Below are 14,996 nucleotides of genomic sequence, written 5' to 3' on the forward strand. Positions count from 1 at the left end.
CACAGGCCCCGCCTCCTCCCTCACACACACTGCACAGGCTGCTCTATCCCCGAAAATACTACAGCCATAGAGAAGAGGGCCAGCGGTGAGTACAGATAGTGTGGGAGCGCTGTACTCACTGTTCCTTCAGCCTCCTTTACTAATGAATGAGCACTTCCACAATGGAAAAGCTCATTAGTTGCGTCCTGGCCCTGCTGCCGATCAGCTGTAAACACCAGTGACCAGAGCCCCCTTTTGCTTGTTGATGTTATGCGCCCCATGCGGTGGCACCCCTTGCCCGACTCTAGAAACGGCCCTGGTCTTGATAGCCTGTCCTGTCTTAATGTATTGGTGACTACTCTGCCATCACATGTAATAGTAATGGTAATTTGTAGTAATTTGGTGATACACAATTAAAAGGGTTGTTTGGCCTTGGAGCCAACTACCCCAACAACACACGCCTGTCAGCGGTTCCACCACTGCTCCATTCCTGACTGCTTCCAGTCCTGGCAGGACCAAGAAAGCGTTTCAGTAACTGCTACATGACTGACAGTGGGGTAGCGGCAGGAACGTGCACAGGTAAGTCGTGTTTTTACGATAAAGTGAACAGGTTAGGACCCCAGGAGTTGTTGGCTCCAGGGCTGGACCAGCCCTTTAACTTTCTCAAGGTAGAAGTAGTAAGATAGTGATGATTACTGCATTCAACATATCATATTTTATTGATAGCATGTCCTGATACTAGAAAAGTGCAGTTAAACATGGATGTGCACATATTTTGCATAGCTCAATTATTTCCACCAGAAGATACCCAAGACCAAAGGAGTCAGATAAAGGAAAAATAATACAACTACCATATGTGGCATAGGGCTATATACATATGATCAATCATCTTTCTAAATGCAATAATATTTTGGAAATGCATCATTCTTACTTTGCACTCCTTAACTATGCTACATTTTACCTATGTTTACCTTCCAATACTACTTGAGATTTCTTTCTGTGGTAGTTCTATTCTTGACGGTCTAGCACAGGTAGATTAGCCTTCCATTTTCTCTATTCACTAGCTGGCTATACCTGTGCAAGGAAGCCATGTATGTGCAGTTTCCAGCAATGTGTGATCATGTGCAGAGATGACATCTGAAACTCTCTGCTTCCCATCTACCCCATTTATTCAATAGGTTACTTGATTGAGGCAGAGCTTCATTTGAGCGTGCACAGAAGATCTATGAGAACCATTCAATATAAATAATTTGTATGTATACCTATGCAGTAGGTATTTGTATTATGCATATTTTCAGGATATAAAAGCACACTGTCCTGTGCACATGGATGCCAGCTTTCTGTGTGTGAATTAGTGCCATTGTTCATTGTATATTCCCTCAGTTATAGTACTGCAAGCGTTAACCTTCTCTTGCTCTGTGTGTTCAGATGTTTATTAAAAAGCTCGCCAGCTCTCCTATATAAACTGTGTTACTTGTTCCACCCTTTTGACTGAACATCATGTTCTATAAACTTCTTCTAGCTTGCTAGACCCTGCTAAAGAGCTATAATACATTTGTCTGCCTGTGTATTGATTTCTGCCTGATTCCTGGATTTTAACTCTCTGCCTCCATTACTGACGTGTGCCTGTTCACAGTACTGATCTTGTGCCACCTACTTTGACCTTTGGATTGTTTTATGGATTCACACAAACTTTTCCTGCCCTGACCTCTGCCTGTTTCCTGACTAAAGTACTGCTTCATCCCTTGGTGCCTAGCACCAGTGCCTGTGATCCCTATGGGTAAATAAGCATCCAACTACACTGGGACTATTGCAAGAAGTAGCAGCCTGGTGGCCTGATGGATCCCTTTACAACAAAGAACAGATTCTGGTACACGTTTTTTTTTTAATTACTTTTATTTTTTTTTTAAAGTTAATAAAATTACAATGTACCAATTCGTTATCGAAATTCAAAAATACATACAGTGCAGAAAGTGAGTACAGTACATCTTAATCTCATCCTATGTTATTTTATGCCCACCCACCCCTCCCTCCAACCCCCCTTTTTCTTCCGCAGGGCTGCCGTCACCCCTAATATTTTGATTTTATTTCTATTTCCAGCTACCCCATATCCGCTGCCAGACTGCTTTCTTTCCCACTGTGTGGGCGAGATTATATTCTTACAGCTTTACCCTATTCATATATTCTGTCCATTCCTGGAGGTTGGGGTATTTACTAGAGCCCCAATATTTAACTATTATTATTTTAGCCAAAGCAATGCCCCGAAACCAAAGTAGTTTCTCGATTTTGTTCTTATTGATCTCTGGGAAAGTCCCCAGGATCACATAATCAATGCGCACTTCGTATTTTATGGGGGAGCTATTCTGCAATTTCCGGAATATTTTATTCCAATACTCTTTTATCCCTGGGCATTCCCACAACAAGTGCCTATATTCTCCTCTGCCTCTATTGCATTTATGACAATTCTGTTCTCTGTCTTTATAAATAGTGTGTAATAATACTGGTGTATAACAGAGACAGTGTATAATTTTCAAAAGAATCCATGTATGTGCAGGGGAAACCGTGGACTTTTTAATATTTTTATAAACCATGTTCCATTGAATAGGATCTACATTCTGCAGGTCCCTTTCCCATTTGGCCTCGGCTCTAAATGTGATCGATTTCGTGTATTCAGATTTTATCCTTGCATAAATGTGAGATATTGCAGAAGTATTTAAAGTCATCTCCTGACAGAAATCTAAAAAAGTGTTCTGTGCAATGTTTAAATAATTCTTATTTTCCGTGAAGTGAATGGCGTGTCGTAATTGTTCGTATCGAAATTTGTCAATAAATCCTAATGAGGTGTCGGGGAGGATTTTATTTAAAGGCTTAATCTGCCCTTTATCAAAAACTTGTGTGATTAAATGTATCCCCTGTTTTTCCCAATATTTAGGATCACCCATTTGCATGATTTGAGGTAAATGTACATTCCCCCACAAGGGGGTATACTGGACCGCTTGGGATACTCCAACCGCACATCTAACTTGTTGACAGATGTGCTCAAGCATTCTACTAAAAGGATTTGTTATTATTTTCTTCTCAATGGGGCCCTTTTCGAGGATGGGAAAAAGATCATCCCAAGGTCCGCAGTGCTCCCCAAAAATAAGACGTATACATTTATTCCTTCGGTTCCTAACACACCATCTCAACTGTGCAGCTAGATAATATCCTTTTAAAAAAAGGGACAGAAATACCACCCTCTTCTTTATATAGATATTGTATTTTAATTCTTACTCGTTTGCGCCCCCATATTAATTTGTTGAAAAGGGACTCCAATTTATAAAAGAACTTATCTTCTACTGCTATTGGACATGCATTTAACACATATAGTAACATTGGTAATAATGTCATTTTTATGAGAGCGATACGGTTAATTTGTGACAGGGGTAGTCTTAGCCATATTTGAATTTTTCCGGTGACCTTAGCTATTATTGGAAGAACATTCAATTTCTTATAGTCCTCCAGTTTGGTTCCAATATGAATACCCAGATATATTAAAGATTCTGATGGGCTCAGCATATTGACCCGAGAATTATATTCCGGTGGGACAGGGAATTTTAATGGGAGGAACTTCGATTTTTCCCAATTTATCTCATATCCGGATAGACATCCAAATTCATCTATACTTTCCAAAACCCTGGGCAAGTTCCTATAACCTCCCCCCAGAAAGAGTAAAGTGTCGTCCGCATATAGGCTTATTTTATCGGGTGCTCCCTCACATCCAAAACCCTGTATTTCCTCATCTGCTCTAATCTTACATGCCATTGGTTCCAAAAACTGTGAGAAAAGTAAGGGGGAGAGGGGGCATCCCTGTCGTGTTCCCCGGGTCAATGAAAAGACAGGCGAATACTCCCCATTAACCCGAACCCTGGATACTGGGTTCCGATACAAAATATGAACCCATCTGGAGAAATATTCGCCCATCTTCACCCGTGACATCACTCTCCAAAGGAAGGACCACTCCACCCTGTCAAACGCCTTAGCAGCGTCAAGAGACAGAATGGAGCAGTCCTCCCCTCCCCCCATCTGAATATTCAGAAAGGACCTCCTTATATTATCCTGTATACTCCTTTTAGGGATAAACCCAGTTTGATCTGCATGGACAATCTTGTGAATAACAACTTTTAATCTGTTGCTGGTGCACGGTTTAAATGGTGACTGCCATGACAATGCCCCCAGAAGTAGCCCAAAGGCAAATGGGTTAGTTGGCAGTTACATGTATTCATAAAAATTGGCAACTGGGAGGGGCTTGTAGGGGATGCAGGGCACTTCTGGGAACTTTCTTACCCAGTTAAAATTGGCAGTTATGTGATCTGCCAACCGGATTGGCCATTTTGTTGTGTAAAAATGGTTGAAGAGACTTCAAAATGCATAGACAGGAAGATTACAGTGATTTATTTCCCCCCCCCCATTGGTTAAAGGAGTTGTTCAACAAAAATATTCTATATTAAAAGTGTACTGTGCTTTTGGGAGAAATAATTGATTATGGGAAAACTGCCTGAAGGTGACATGTCACAAGGAATATACCTTAACTGAAAATTAAAATGAACAAACGTGAATATTTGTGTATGTCTGTATATATGTGTATGTATATGTGGGAGTGTGTTTATGTATATTTATGTGTGTATACTGTATATGTATTTGTGTAAGGGGCTTACGGTAGTACAGTGAAGAACCCTGGGAAAGCAGGGAATGAGTGCAGTCGGTTGTGGTGTGCCGAAACCGAGGATGAGGTAGGCCTGAGAAAGAAGAGGGCCCACCCAAGGAAAAGACATAAAAGAAATGAGTTGTAAATGAGTGGAGTGGTGGGAGGGACAAAGCTCAGACCTCAATGATGCAGGAGCCAGGTAAGGGGAGTGCCCTAAATAGGCTGGAGGCGGACCTCAGCCCCTCCCACAAATCCAGGCAATCTGCCTTAATACTTGTGTAAGGGGCTTACGGTAGTACAGTGAAGAACCCTGGGAAAGCAGGGAATGAGTGCAGTCGGTTGTGGTGTGCCGAAACCGAGGATGAGGTAGGCCTGAGAAGAAGAGGGCAAAAATGGAAATAACCAGTTTATTGTAACCAATTGATGTATCAATGGCTTAACCCGACGTGTTTTGGAAAGCCACTCTTGACTCTTGTGTTGGATTGGGAATGTATTGCGCGTAAGCGGATGACTCCCAGAGCCCCAATCCCCTGATGACATGAGTGAGGATGTTGGCACTGGAGGCCGTGGACGTGGCTCCAATGCGACAGGAGTGCCCTGAGTAGTTGGCTGCATTGAGGCCTAGTTGTGTGAGGGATGACCCGGCATGGGTCATGAAGGTGGTGGTGGTGAGTACCGAACCATGTAGTTGAAGTAGCGGTTGAGAGGGTAGAACTTGTGACGCTGATTGTGAGCATCCAGGACCCTGACTGGAACTGTTGTGCGTGGGGTAATGAAATGTTGACGGGTAAGTGCTGACTATTCTTGGAGTGAGGTAAGGACAGGATGTAGGGAACCATGTGTTTTGACAAGTGGGAGACAAGAAGACAAGGTGAGGTTCGGGTCGTGGAGGCTGTAGTGAATTTCCAGGAACTCAGGAATCCGTAGATGGTCAAGTAAATTGCCGTTTTGATGATGGAGTTGGTATCTGTTTCAAGAGGCGTGGCGTCCAGTAAGTCGGATAATGCTTTGAAGATATGATTGACTATGGGTAGCCTCTGGGCTGGACGTGCGGGTTCCGTTTCCTGAATACCTCCGTGTATGGATTTGATCTGGTGCGAGGACATGAAGCTGATGTTATTGGGGTGTGTGATTAGCATATGATGTTGAAATGCCAGTGAGATATGGTTTGATGGTGTTGTATGACATGATTTTGAGGTGGCAAAAAGAAGCCAACCCCGGAAGTGACTTCATGATAAAAAGGGTGCGGGATGTTGTGTTCCAACAGGACCTGTTGAATAGTGTGAATGCTCTGTCGTGTGTTCTATGTGTATCGTCTGATAGTGCTGAGCGGGACAAAGACTGGCTATGCCGCATGATGCCTTCTAATCCAGAATGAGCTGTTTGAATGATGGAGTGATGGAGGCCGTGGGTGACGCTGCTGGGAGAGCTTGATGAAATGCCTGAAATTTGACGAGTGACAGACTGACAGCTGCCGTATTGCCCACCCCCGGGACATGGAAACAATGTGAGAAGAAATTATTATTGCAAGCGGCCAACCAAGGAAGTCTCCGCAGAAACCTCACGATTGTGAGAGATTTGGAACGATCCTGTTGATGAACTGGCAGGTCGTATGGTTGTCTGGCTAGCACCGGACCGACATGTTTGCCCCTGAATGACCCCACGCTACGGCAGCCGCCCCGATGGGGTAGAACTTGAAAAGCGCTGAGGCAGCGGAGAATCCCTCCAAACCCTGGACCGCAGGAGGCCAGCTGCCCCACAGCCAATCGTTCCCAAAAATGGCCGCAAAGCCTGTGGTAGATGCCGCATCTGACCAGATAGAGGTGGAAGAGTCCGACGGCTGAGGGAGAAACAAGCCCCCGCCACTCCAGGTGGACAGAAATCTCCCCCACGTGCCCAGAGCTGCCTGCAGCGTGGGCATCCAGGGACACCCCGTGCGAGTCGTGTAGGAGAAAGGGGAGAGGTGCAGGAGCCGTGATATAAATGAGCGACCCCGAGGTGGATGCGCATGGCAAAGATCAGGGAGCCCAACAGGGACTGCAGTTCTTAGCGGTTGCCGGTGCTGAGTTGAAGGTAGTTGACTATGTGGGCGAGAATGTCCTGGATCTTCCCGGATGGCAAACTGGCTTGCATTGAGGCTGAATCCAACTGGGTACCCAGGAAAAGTGATGACCGTGTCTGGCCCTTCTGTCTTCTTGGTGGCGATGGGTACCCCAGGTTCCTCCTCCGGTATTATGTGCGCCGGGCTGACTTCTTGGTCCTCCAGGCTAACGGTCGACGTGATCACTGGCAATCCGGCCGGCGCCGGTGATGCTGCCGGTGGTGGCCCTGCCAAGGAGAGGGTCGCGGTGACTGATTCCAGCCTCTCCAACCTGGCATTGACTTTAGACATGGATGACATTTAGGGAGGACAGCATGGTATGTATATCCCCTGTGCTGGACTGGCTAGGATCCTTCCCCTGCCTCCCTGTTTATCGATTGGCGTGTGCAGCAGCCGGAAAAGCTCTGCTTCCCTCGCCGTGGCGGGGAAGGGAACATGCAGTCACCTTAACTCTGTCGTTATGCGCGGGATTGTCCAGGATCTGATGGGTGCTGGACTGGCTAGACCGTCACCCTGGGTAGCAGTGACGGATCTAGCAGGGGTGCCAGGTAGGGAGAAGTTCTCTATCCGTTCCAGAGACATGGTAAAACAAAACAGTTGATTAGCTTGGGGAAACACAGGATCGTGCTGGCAAGCTAGCTAGGCCGGATGGCGAAAAATTATACTTGCATGGTGACAGATGAGGCCCTGCTAGTTGCCAAGCGGCTTTGAGAGGCTCTACCTATGATTTGGCGCGAGGGGATAATGAGGCCACTCGAGGTAGTGGCAGGATCGTTGGCCTCTCGGTGACTGTAAGACAGGACTAGGGGAAGGGAGTGACAGGTGAGGCCCTCTCTATGCGACATGCGAGGCGGCTTACTAACGAGATGGCGCGTTGGGCAGGTGCCTCCGTACGTTTGAGGCGGGGTGTCGGCCTCGCGGGACCACTAACTACTGGCGAAGCCAAAGAAGGGGGGGGGGTACCTAGTGGGATGATGGTGGCCCTAAAGCCAGCACGCTGACCCTAACGGGACCGTCCGAAATGTGAGGAAGATTTAGGTAAATGAGCAGGTGAACGTACCTGGTACCAAGAAAAAATTCTCCGGCTACACGGTAGTGTAAACAGTATAGGTTAACCGCCTAAAACACAAGGGGGGGGGGGTAGACATGACAAAGTGTGAGAAAATGTGTAAAGCATGTGGTACATGTGCATGACCGGGAGGATCATGGCGGTTGTCCGTGAAATGACGGCTTGCGCCTGGTATGAAAGGGGGGGCCGGTGCGTGCCGTGTGGCCATGCCCAGGTGAAAGTGCGTGTCCGCAATTGGATGGCGCATAGGGACCGTGCCCCAGCCATTCCACCTGTCCATTTGTGTGTGAAGCAGCGACGTGAGTCTTTTATTTTATTTTTTTTATTTTTTTTCCCCGCCCCCTGATGATCTGATTATCAAAAGGGGAATGAAACATGCATCACACTGCCGGTCCAACTGATGAGATTCACATTTGGCACTGAAATCTATTGCAATCCGTGGGACATGCTGAATCCCTGGTGAACACCGGTAAGAAGGATGATTGTGAATATGCAAATTGCTGCTGCATGATGATGGTAGTGCCCATGATGGAGAACAGGGGGGGGCTGCTGGGGAGTATGATGATGGGGCGTGCCGGGAGGTTCTCTCGTCGTCCGCCGGCGTGCCCCCCGCACCCGATGCGGCTCGCACGGCCGCCGGGACACTGCGCACGCGGCGACGGAATCGCCGCGCATGCGCCGAATCCCGGCCGCGCATGCGCAGACCAGGCACCAGGACGCGGGCGGGCGAGGAGTGGTGATCCAGCAGGAGGTAGCGGGGAGGGGACGACAGGGCCGCGGTGAGCCCTGTGAAGGTGAAATGAGCCGCCCGTAATGACCGGGGGGGGGGGGGGGATGAGTGTGTGCGGGTGTGGTGTGCGCAGGAGGCGGCGGGGAGCGCCAGCCTGATGATGACATGAACGGGGGAGGAAGGGGGGGCCTGACTGATGGTGGCCGCGTGGAGCGACATCGGTGACTACCCCCTGGCGGCGAACCCATGCGCCCGGAGTCCGCCCGCGGGCGCCGGGATACCGCGCATGCGCAGAAAAATCGCCGCGCATGCGCAGAAAAATCGCCGCGCATGCGCAGAACCGGCCCCAGGACGCGGCCGGGCGCCATTGGCCGCGTGCAAGCGGAGTGGCAACAGGCAGGAGGCTGCGGGTCAGGAGGTGAGAGTCTTCCCACGTGAGTGAGACAACGAGTGAAGAGGAGGCCGCAACAAGCAAAGGAAAGTTTGGCCGTTGTTTACCTTGGTGATTTGTCTTCTATGCAGGATTCTGCCATCCGCATGGGGCCATACTATCTGTATGTAAGAGCGCCAGCCTGGTGAAGTGGACATGAACGGGGGAGGAAGGGGGGGGCCTGAATGATGGATGTTGGGGGGTGATCCCACCAGGGAATGGGGCTGGGACCGACAGGGGCTGACCGGAATCTGCTGGGGAGACGTGAGAAATGCCTGAGAACGAGCTGGCGGTGACTGCTGCGAGAAGCCGTGACCTGGGTGCAGCGTGTGTGAGACCAACAGAAAAGGGGGGACCATGCCGCATGCCGTCAGAGTGTAAGGCCGGAGGTGGTGCAGATGTGAAAGAGAATGCATGCCCAGGTGTGACAGAAATGCTTAGTGACTTGTATTGAACCGTGACATTGGTGCGCCATGATGAAAAGAGCTGAACCAGTACTGGGGCAACCGTGAGGCCCTGCTGACCCGTACGAAATAACTCATACGCATTTGTGCCCCTGCAGCCGTGCACATGAACATGAGGAGGAGGAGGGGGGGGGGGCATGAATGTGGATGATTGTGGGGTGATATGGACTGAAAAGGAAATGGGGAACGAGCCTGGAAACCACAGAGGTGCTGACCGCAGTGTTGCCTGTGGGAAGATTGCTTGAACGAGACATGACAAAATGAGATGCTGGTGACTGTGAGAAAGGCGTGATATTGCGCAGCGTCCATGAAATGAAATAAACAGAAATGGGGGATTAGGCCAGAAACCATGCCGCATGCTGCATAGGTGTTGACCGGAATGGTAGTATGGTGTGGACAAATTGCGCATGAACAAGGCGTGACAGAAATGAATACTGGTGACTTGTATGAGAAAACCGTGACATGGGTGCAGCGTATGATGAAATGAAATGGACCGGTACAGGGGCAACCGTGAGGCCCCGGCTGTACCGTATGGATGACTCAGAACTACTGCCTGCAGCCGCAGGGGTGTTGTCCGGAGTGGTGATACGGTGTAGGTAAATTTATACATGAACAAGACATGACAGAAATGAAATGCTGGTGACCTGGGCGAGAAAGCTGTGACATTGGTGCAGCGTTTGGTGAAATGAAATTAACAGAAATGGGGGATGCCCAGGAAACGACTGCATGCTTGCCGCAGGGGTGCTGACCGGAATAGTGGTACGGTGTAGACAAATTGTGCATGAACAAGGGGTGACAGAAATGAAATACTGGTGACTTGTATGAGAAAACAGTGACATGGTGCAGCATTTGGTGAAATGAATTGAACCGGTACAGGGGACAACCGTGAGGCCCCGGCTGCACCGTATGGATGACTCGCAATTTAACGGGCAAAAACGTGACCCCCAGTGAACCTGAGTAAAGCCGGAAAAATAGAACCGAAGTGCTCCAAATCCAGGACTGATGGCAACGAAAAACTCCCAGAAATTCAGCGACTCGCAGGCAACTCTCCAGACACTCCACAAGCGACCTCCTCTCTCAAAAGCTCAGACCTCAATGATGCAGGAGCCAGGTAAGGGGAGTGCCCTAAATAGGCTGGAGGCGGACCTCAGCCCCTCCCACAAATCCAGGCAATCTGCCTTAATACGTATCAAAATGTGTTTGCATATGTAATCATATGCGTGTGTATATATTTAGACCAGGTATCAGCTCTCTAGCACGTACTGTTCCTGAGATATTCCCAGAAAATGCATTAGCCAATAGAAGCCTGATCATATGACCCTTATCACCCAATAGAAGCTCGCAGGCCCTTAGTCTCCACATACACCTAGTTTTACACCAGGTTTCCAAAACAACCCAGCAATTTTTCTTCACTGCTGTAGGTCAGCTTTAAAGGAAATATGTCACCAGGATAATCGCTATTGAAGTAAAGCCATAGACTAATAGCACTTAGTACCTTATTTCTAGTGTTGATCTCGAATATTCTAATCGCAAATTTTTATCGCAAATATTGGCACTCTGAAAATCCAGTTTATTTGGTATGCAAATGACCAGTAAGGTGTCCAGAGGGGCGTCATTCTTGCAGGAAGGAGCCCAGGCATGCCTACTGCCACAATGTGTCCACCCACCCCTCCTACATCACATTCAAATCATAACTCTGCTCCCCTTTTCCCTTCTCCCAGCATAAGGGAGTGCTTGGGCACTATCAGGAGGCGTGCCTGGGCTCCTTCCTGCAAGAGTGACACCCCTCTGGGCACCTTACTGGCTCATTTGCATACCAAATAAACTGGATTTTCAAAAGATAGAAAACATCTATTGCTGAAACAAAGGCACATCTAGAAATAAGGCACTAAGTGCTATTAGGCCATGGCTTTACTTCAATAGTAATTATCCTCATGACAAATTTCCTTTAAAGGGAATCTGTCACCTGGTTTTATCATTTTAAGCTGTCACCATTGCCATGGTCAATGAACTACCTTATTTCCTGCAGTGGTCTTCTTTCTTCATTTCGTGTTGTCATTTTGATAAAAAAAATCCCTTTTTCTGTTATGCAAATGAACCTCCAAGGTGCCCAGAGGGGCGTTTTTTTATCTCTGGAGCCCAGTAACGCCCCCCTGCAGTGCCCGGCCCGCCTTAATTTGAAGCCCAAGCATGCCTCCTGATCTAGAAATATCCTCCCACAGCCGAGGTAAACTGCGCTGCCCCCTATGCTACGTCATCTTTAACCTTCCAGATATGCCCCGTTATTCTTCATGTCTGCCGCCGGAAATCTGGCGCAAGCGCAGTGCCGCCGACTGCCTGCGCGATCATAAAGCTCCTGAGGGCAACAGCCTCAAAAGTGTCACTGGGCATGTACCGAGTCCAATGACGTAATCTGAGCGCTGTTGCCTCAGGAGCTTTATGATCGCGCAGAAGCAGGCAGTCAGCGGCACTGTGCCAGATTTCTGCCTAGTGTGTATATATATATATATATATACAGGGCCGTCTTTACCAAGGGGCAAAAGGGGCAGCTGCCCTGGGCCCAGTTGCTGCTGGGGGGCCCAAGGCAGCTGCCTCTTGAGCCCTGCTAGCTACTGCCCCGGGTGTCAGGCTGTCGGCTACACAGGCATCATGATCGTACTGTGTTAATGATCTTAATTCTAGGACCTTAATGAGTTTTGCTCTAGGACCTTAATGACATCATTACCATGTGACCAGTAACCTAGCAATTACTGGTCACATGGCTATGAGGTCATCACAGGTCCTAGCAGGAGTGTTGCAGAAGTTAACTGTGGAGCTTTATTGTGTAAAGATTACATCAGAAAAAGGTGACAGGGGCTGTTAAGTTAATATACTGTAAACTACTGTATAGTGGGGTGCTGTATACTGTGTGGTGGGCTGTATACTGTGTGGTGGGCTGTATATTGTGTGGTGGGCTATATATTGTGTAATGGGCTGTATATTGTGTGGTGGGCTGTATACTGTGGGGGGGGGGGTGGCCTGTATACTGTGTGGGGGCCTGTATACTGTGTGGCGGGCTGTATACTGTGGGGGGCCTGTATAGTGTGGGGGGGCCTGTATAGTGGGGGGGAGTGCTATACTGCTGTACTGTATAGTGTGGGGGGCTGTATACTGTGGGTGCGGTATAGTGTGGAGTGCTATACTGCTGTACTGTATAGTGTTGGGGGCTGTATCGTGTATAGTTTGGGGTGCTGTATACAGTGAGGTGTTGTATACCGTGAGGTGCTGTATACTGTGGGCTGCTATACTGCTCTACTATATACTGTGGGGTACTGTATAGTGTGGGGTGCTAAACTGCATACTGTGTGGTGCTGTATACTATAGGGTGCTATACTGCATACTGTGGGGTGCTGGGGTGCACTGTAACACTAGGGTGAGCCGAGCCCTGGTCTCCTTCCTGCAGAGCGGTGCCCACTTCCAGCCTGAGCCCAGCTGCCCAGAGCACTGATCCTGAGCCGCTGGAGTCTTCAGAACTGGAAGTATTTACAGTCATTCACTGTACTCTACCAGGTGTGTGGATTTTTTGTGTGTGTGTTGTGGTGGAGGGCGTGATTGCCTGCTAAGGTGTGGGAAGGCGGGATCCAGGGGGCCCAAGTAAATTTTTGCCCAGGGTCCAATCAATATTAAAGACGGCCCTGTGTATATATATATATATATATATATATATACTTCAGCTAGTATGTGTGTGTATATATATATATTTTGGACCCACTCCTGCTTTTGGCTTACAAATTCTGATCAAGTACTTATGCAAAACACTGACCAAACACTGACTAAAAGAATGTATCAGCTACAATGAATTTGGGTTGAGTTGGTGGAGTGATTTGCGTGGTTCATTCCAATAACTAACGAGACTCCTCTCGTATGGCAATAATCCAGCTACCATGTTTGATCCATCCAGCAAATTGGCCCATCTGGTTTTAACCCAAATACATATTGAAAGTAAAATACCATTAAGTTCATAGTATAGAAGGATCCCGGACCCTATGGAGGCAGAAGGTGAATTAGATAAACTCGCCAGTATATTAGACCATCTTTTGAGACTGAGTCTGATGCAAAGTAAGTCTATGTATAAAAGATCAGATTAAGTATGAATGGCACAGCAGATGAACTAGCTTAAAATGCCTATATATTAGAACACTTGTTGACACTGAGTCTGATGCACAGTAAGTCTAAGTACAACAGAACAGATTAAGTAGAAATGGCGTGGCAGATGAACACACCTATATATTAGACCACCTGTTGACAAGGAGTCTTATGCACAGTAAATTTATATATAACAGACCAGATTAAGAATGAATGGCGCAGCAAGTGAACAAGATGCACAGGGGGATTACACTCAGCCTGCAGTGTCCCTGCAGTCTCCCTATGCTCTCATTACGTTGTCTAAAAACTCTCCCTATGATCTTCCTACACTGTCCCTGCATTGTCTCTATCCAATATTCTACAATTAAAAACTTTCTTTTTAAAATATTGTCTCTAGCGCTTGCCACATCTCTCTCTCAGTTCACAGTGAAATGGCGACAACTGCTTGGGATGAGGCTTTTATAGGGCTGTGACATCACAGGTTATGGCTATTTGTTGATTGGCTGGCTGCATAGCATTATGGATCATATCGAATTCCTGGGCTTCTTACTTTCACTTTTTAACACCTGTAGCTGGCATTTTAGGAAAAAGACTTGTTACCACGAAGCGCGAGGAAATTCTGATTGTTTGCAAATTGAATTCAGATCAAAATCTATTCATTTCACTTTGATTCACTCAACACTATATATGTTTCTTTGTTTAGGCTACTGAAATATGAATAGACAAATGTGTTCACCATTTAGTTGGAAACATATCTTTTAATATACAAATAATCCGTGTTTAATGAAACCTAACAGGAAGAATACAACATTGGAAGCCTTAACACAAAGGATAGCAGAAAATGATTCGGAGGAAGTTGTGAATTATAGATTTATTCCTCAATGAGTTGAAAAAAAAAAATCATTTCCCTGCTCTCCGGGATATGAGCTTTGTCAGGCAAAGTCTGTGGAATAGAGGATGGTCTATGACAACTAAGAAATCTGAAATAAACCTTTGGAGAGAAAATAGGGCTCATGACATATGGTTGGCTTAAGGCTCTCTCTTCCTGTGCTGAGCTGTCCGGATTGCCATATGGTGTTTGAATAATAGTAGCACAGAACCCAAATAAACAGCGGAGGAAGATTCAGTGTCTCCAGTCAACTACCTGCTGATAAGAGAAGGTCTACACTGGGTGATACACTTCTAATTCATGACAAATCACTATTTTAACCTCATGCTACTTGTAAGACTGACGTCAAAATAACACAGTAGATCAAAGGATGTCTTACCCATCATGTGAGGGTTAAAAAGTTCAAGGCCTGTGATATATCTTTGATGGGAGTAAATGCAGATTTGTGAAAGTTTACCTTTTAAAGCAATTGTTAAAAGGAGCTGTCTGAGACTAAATCAGACCTCCAGATGTGGCTGACCC

The sequence above is a fragment of the Bufo gargarizans genome, chromosome 9, assembly GCF_014858855.1.
Source record: "Bufo gargarizans isolate SCDJY-AF-19 chromosome 9, ASM1485885v1, whole genome shotgun sequence".
Taxonomy (NCBI): Eukaryota; Metazoa; Chordata; class Amphibia; order Anura; family Bufonidae; genus Bufo; species Bufo gargarizans.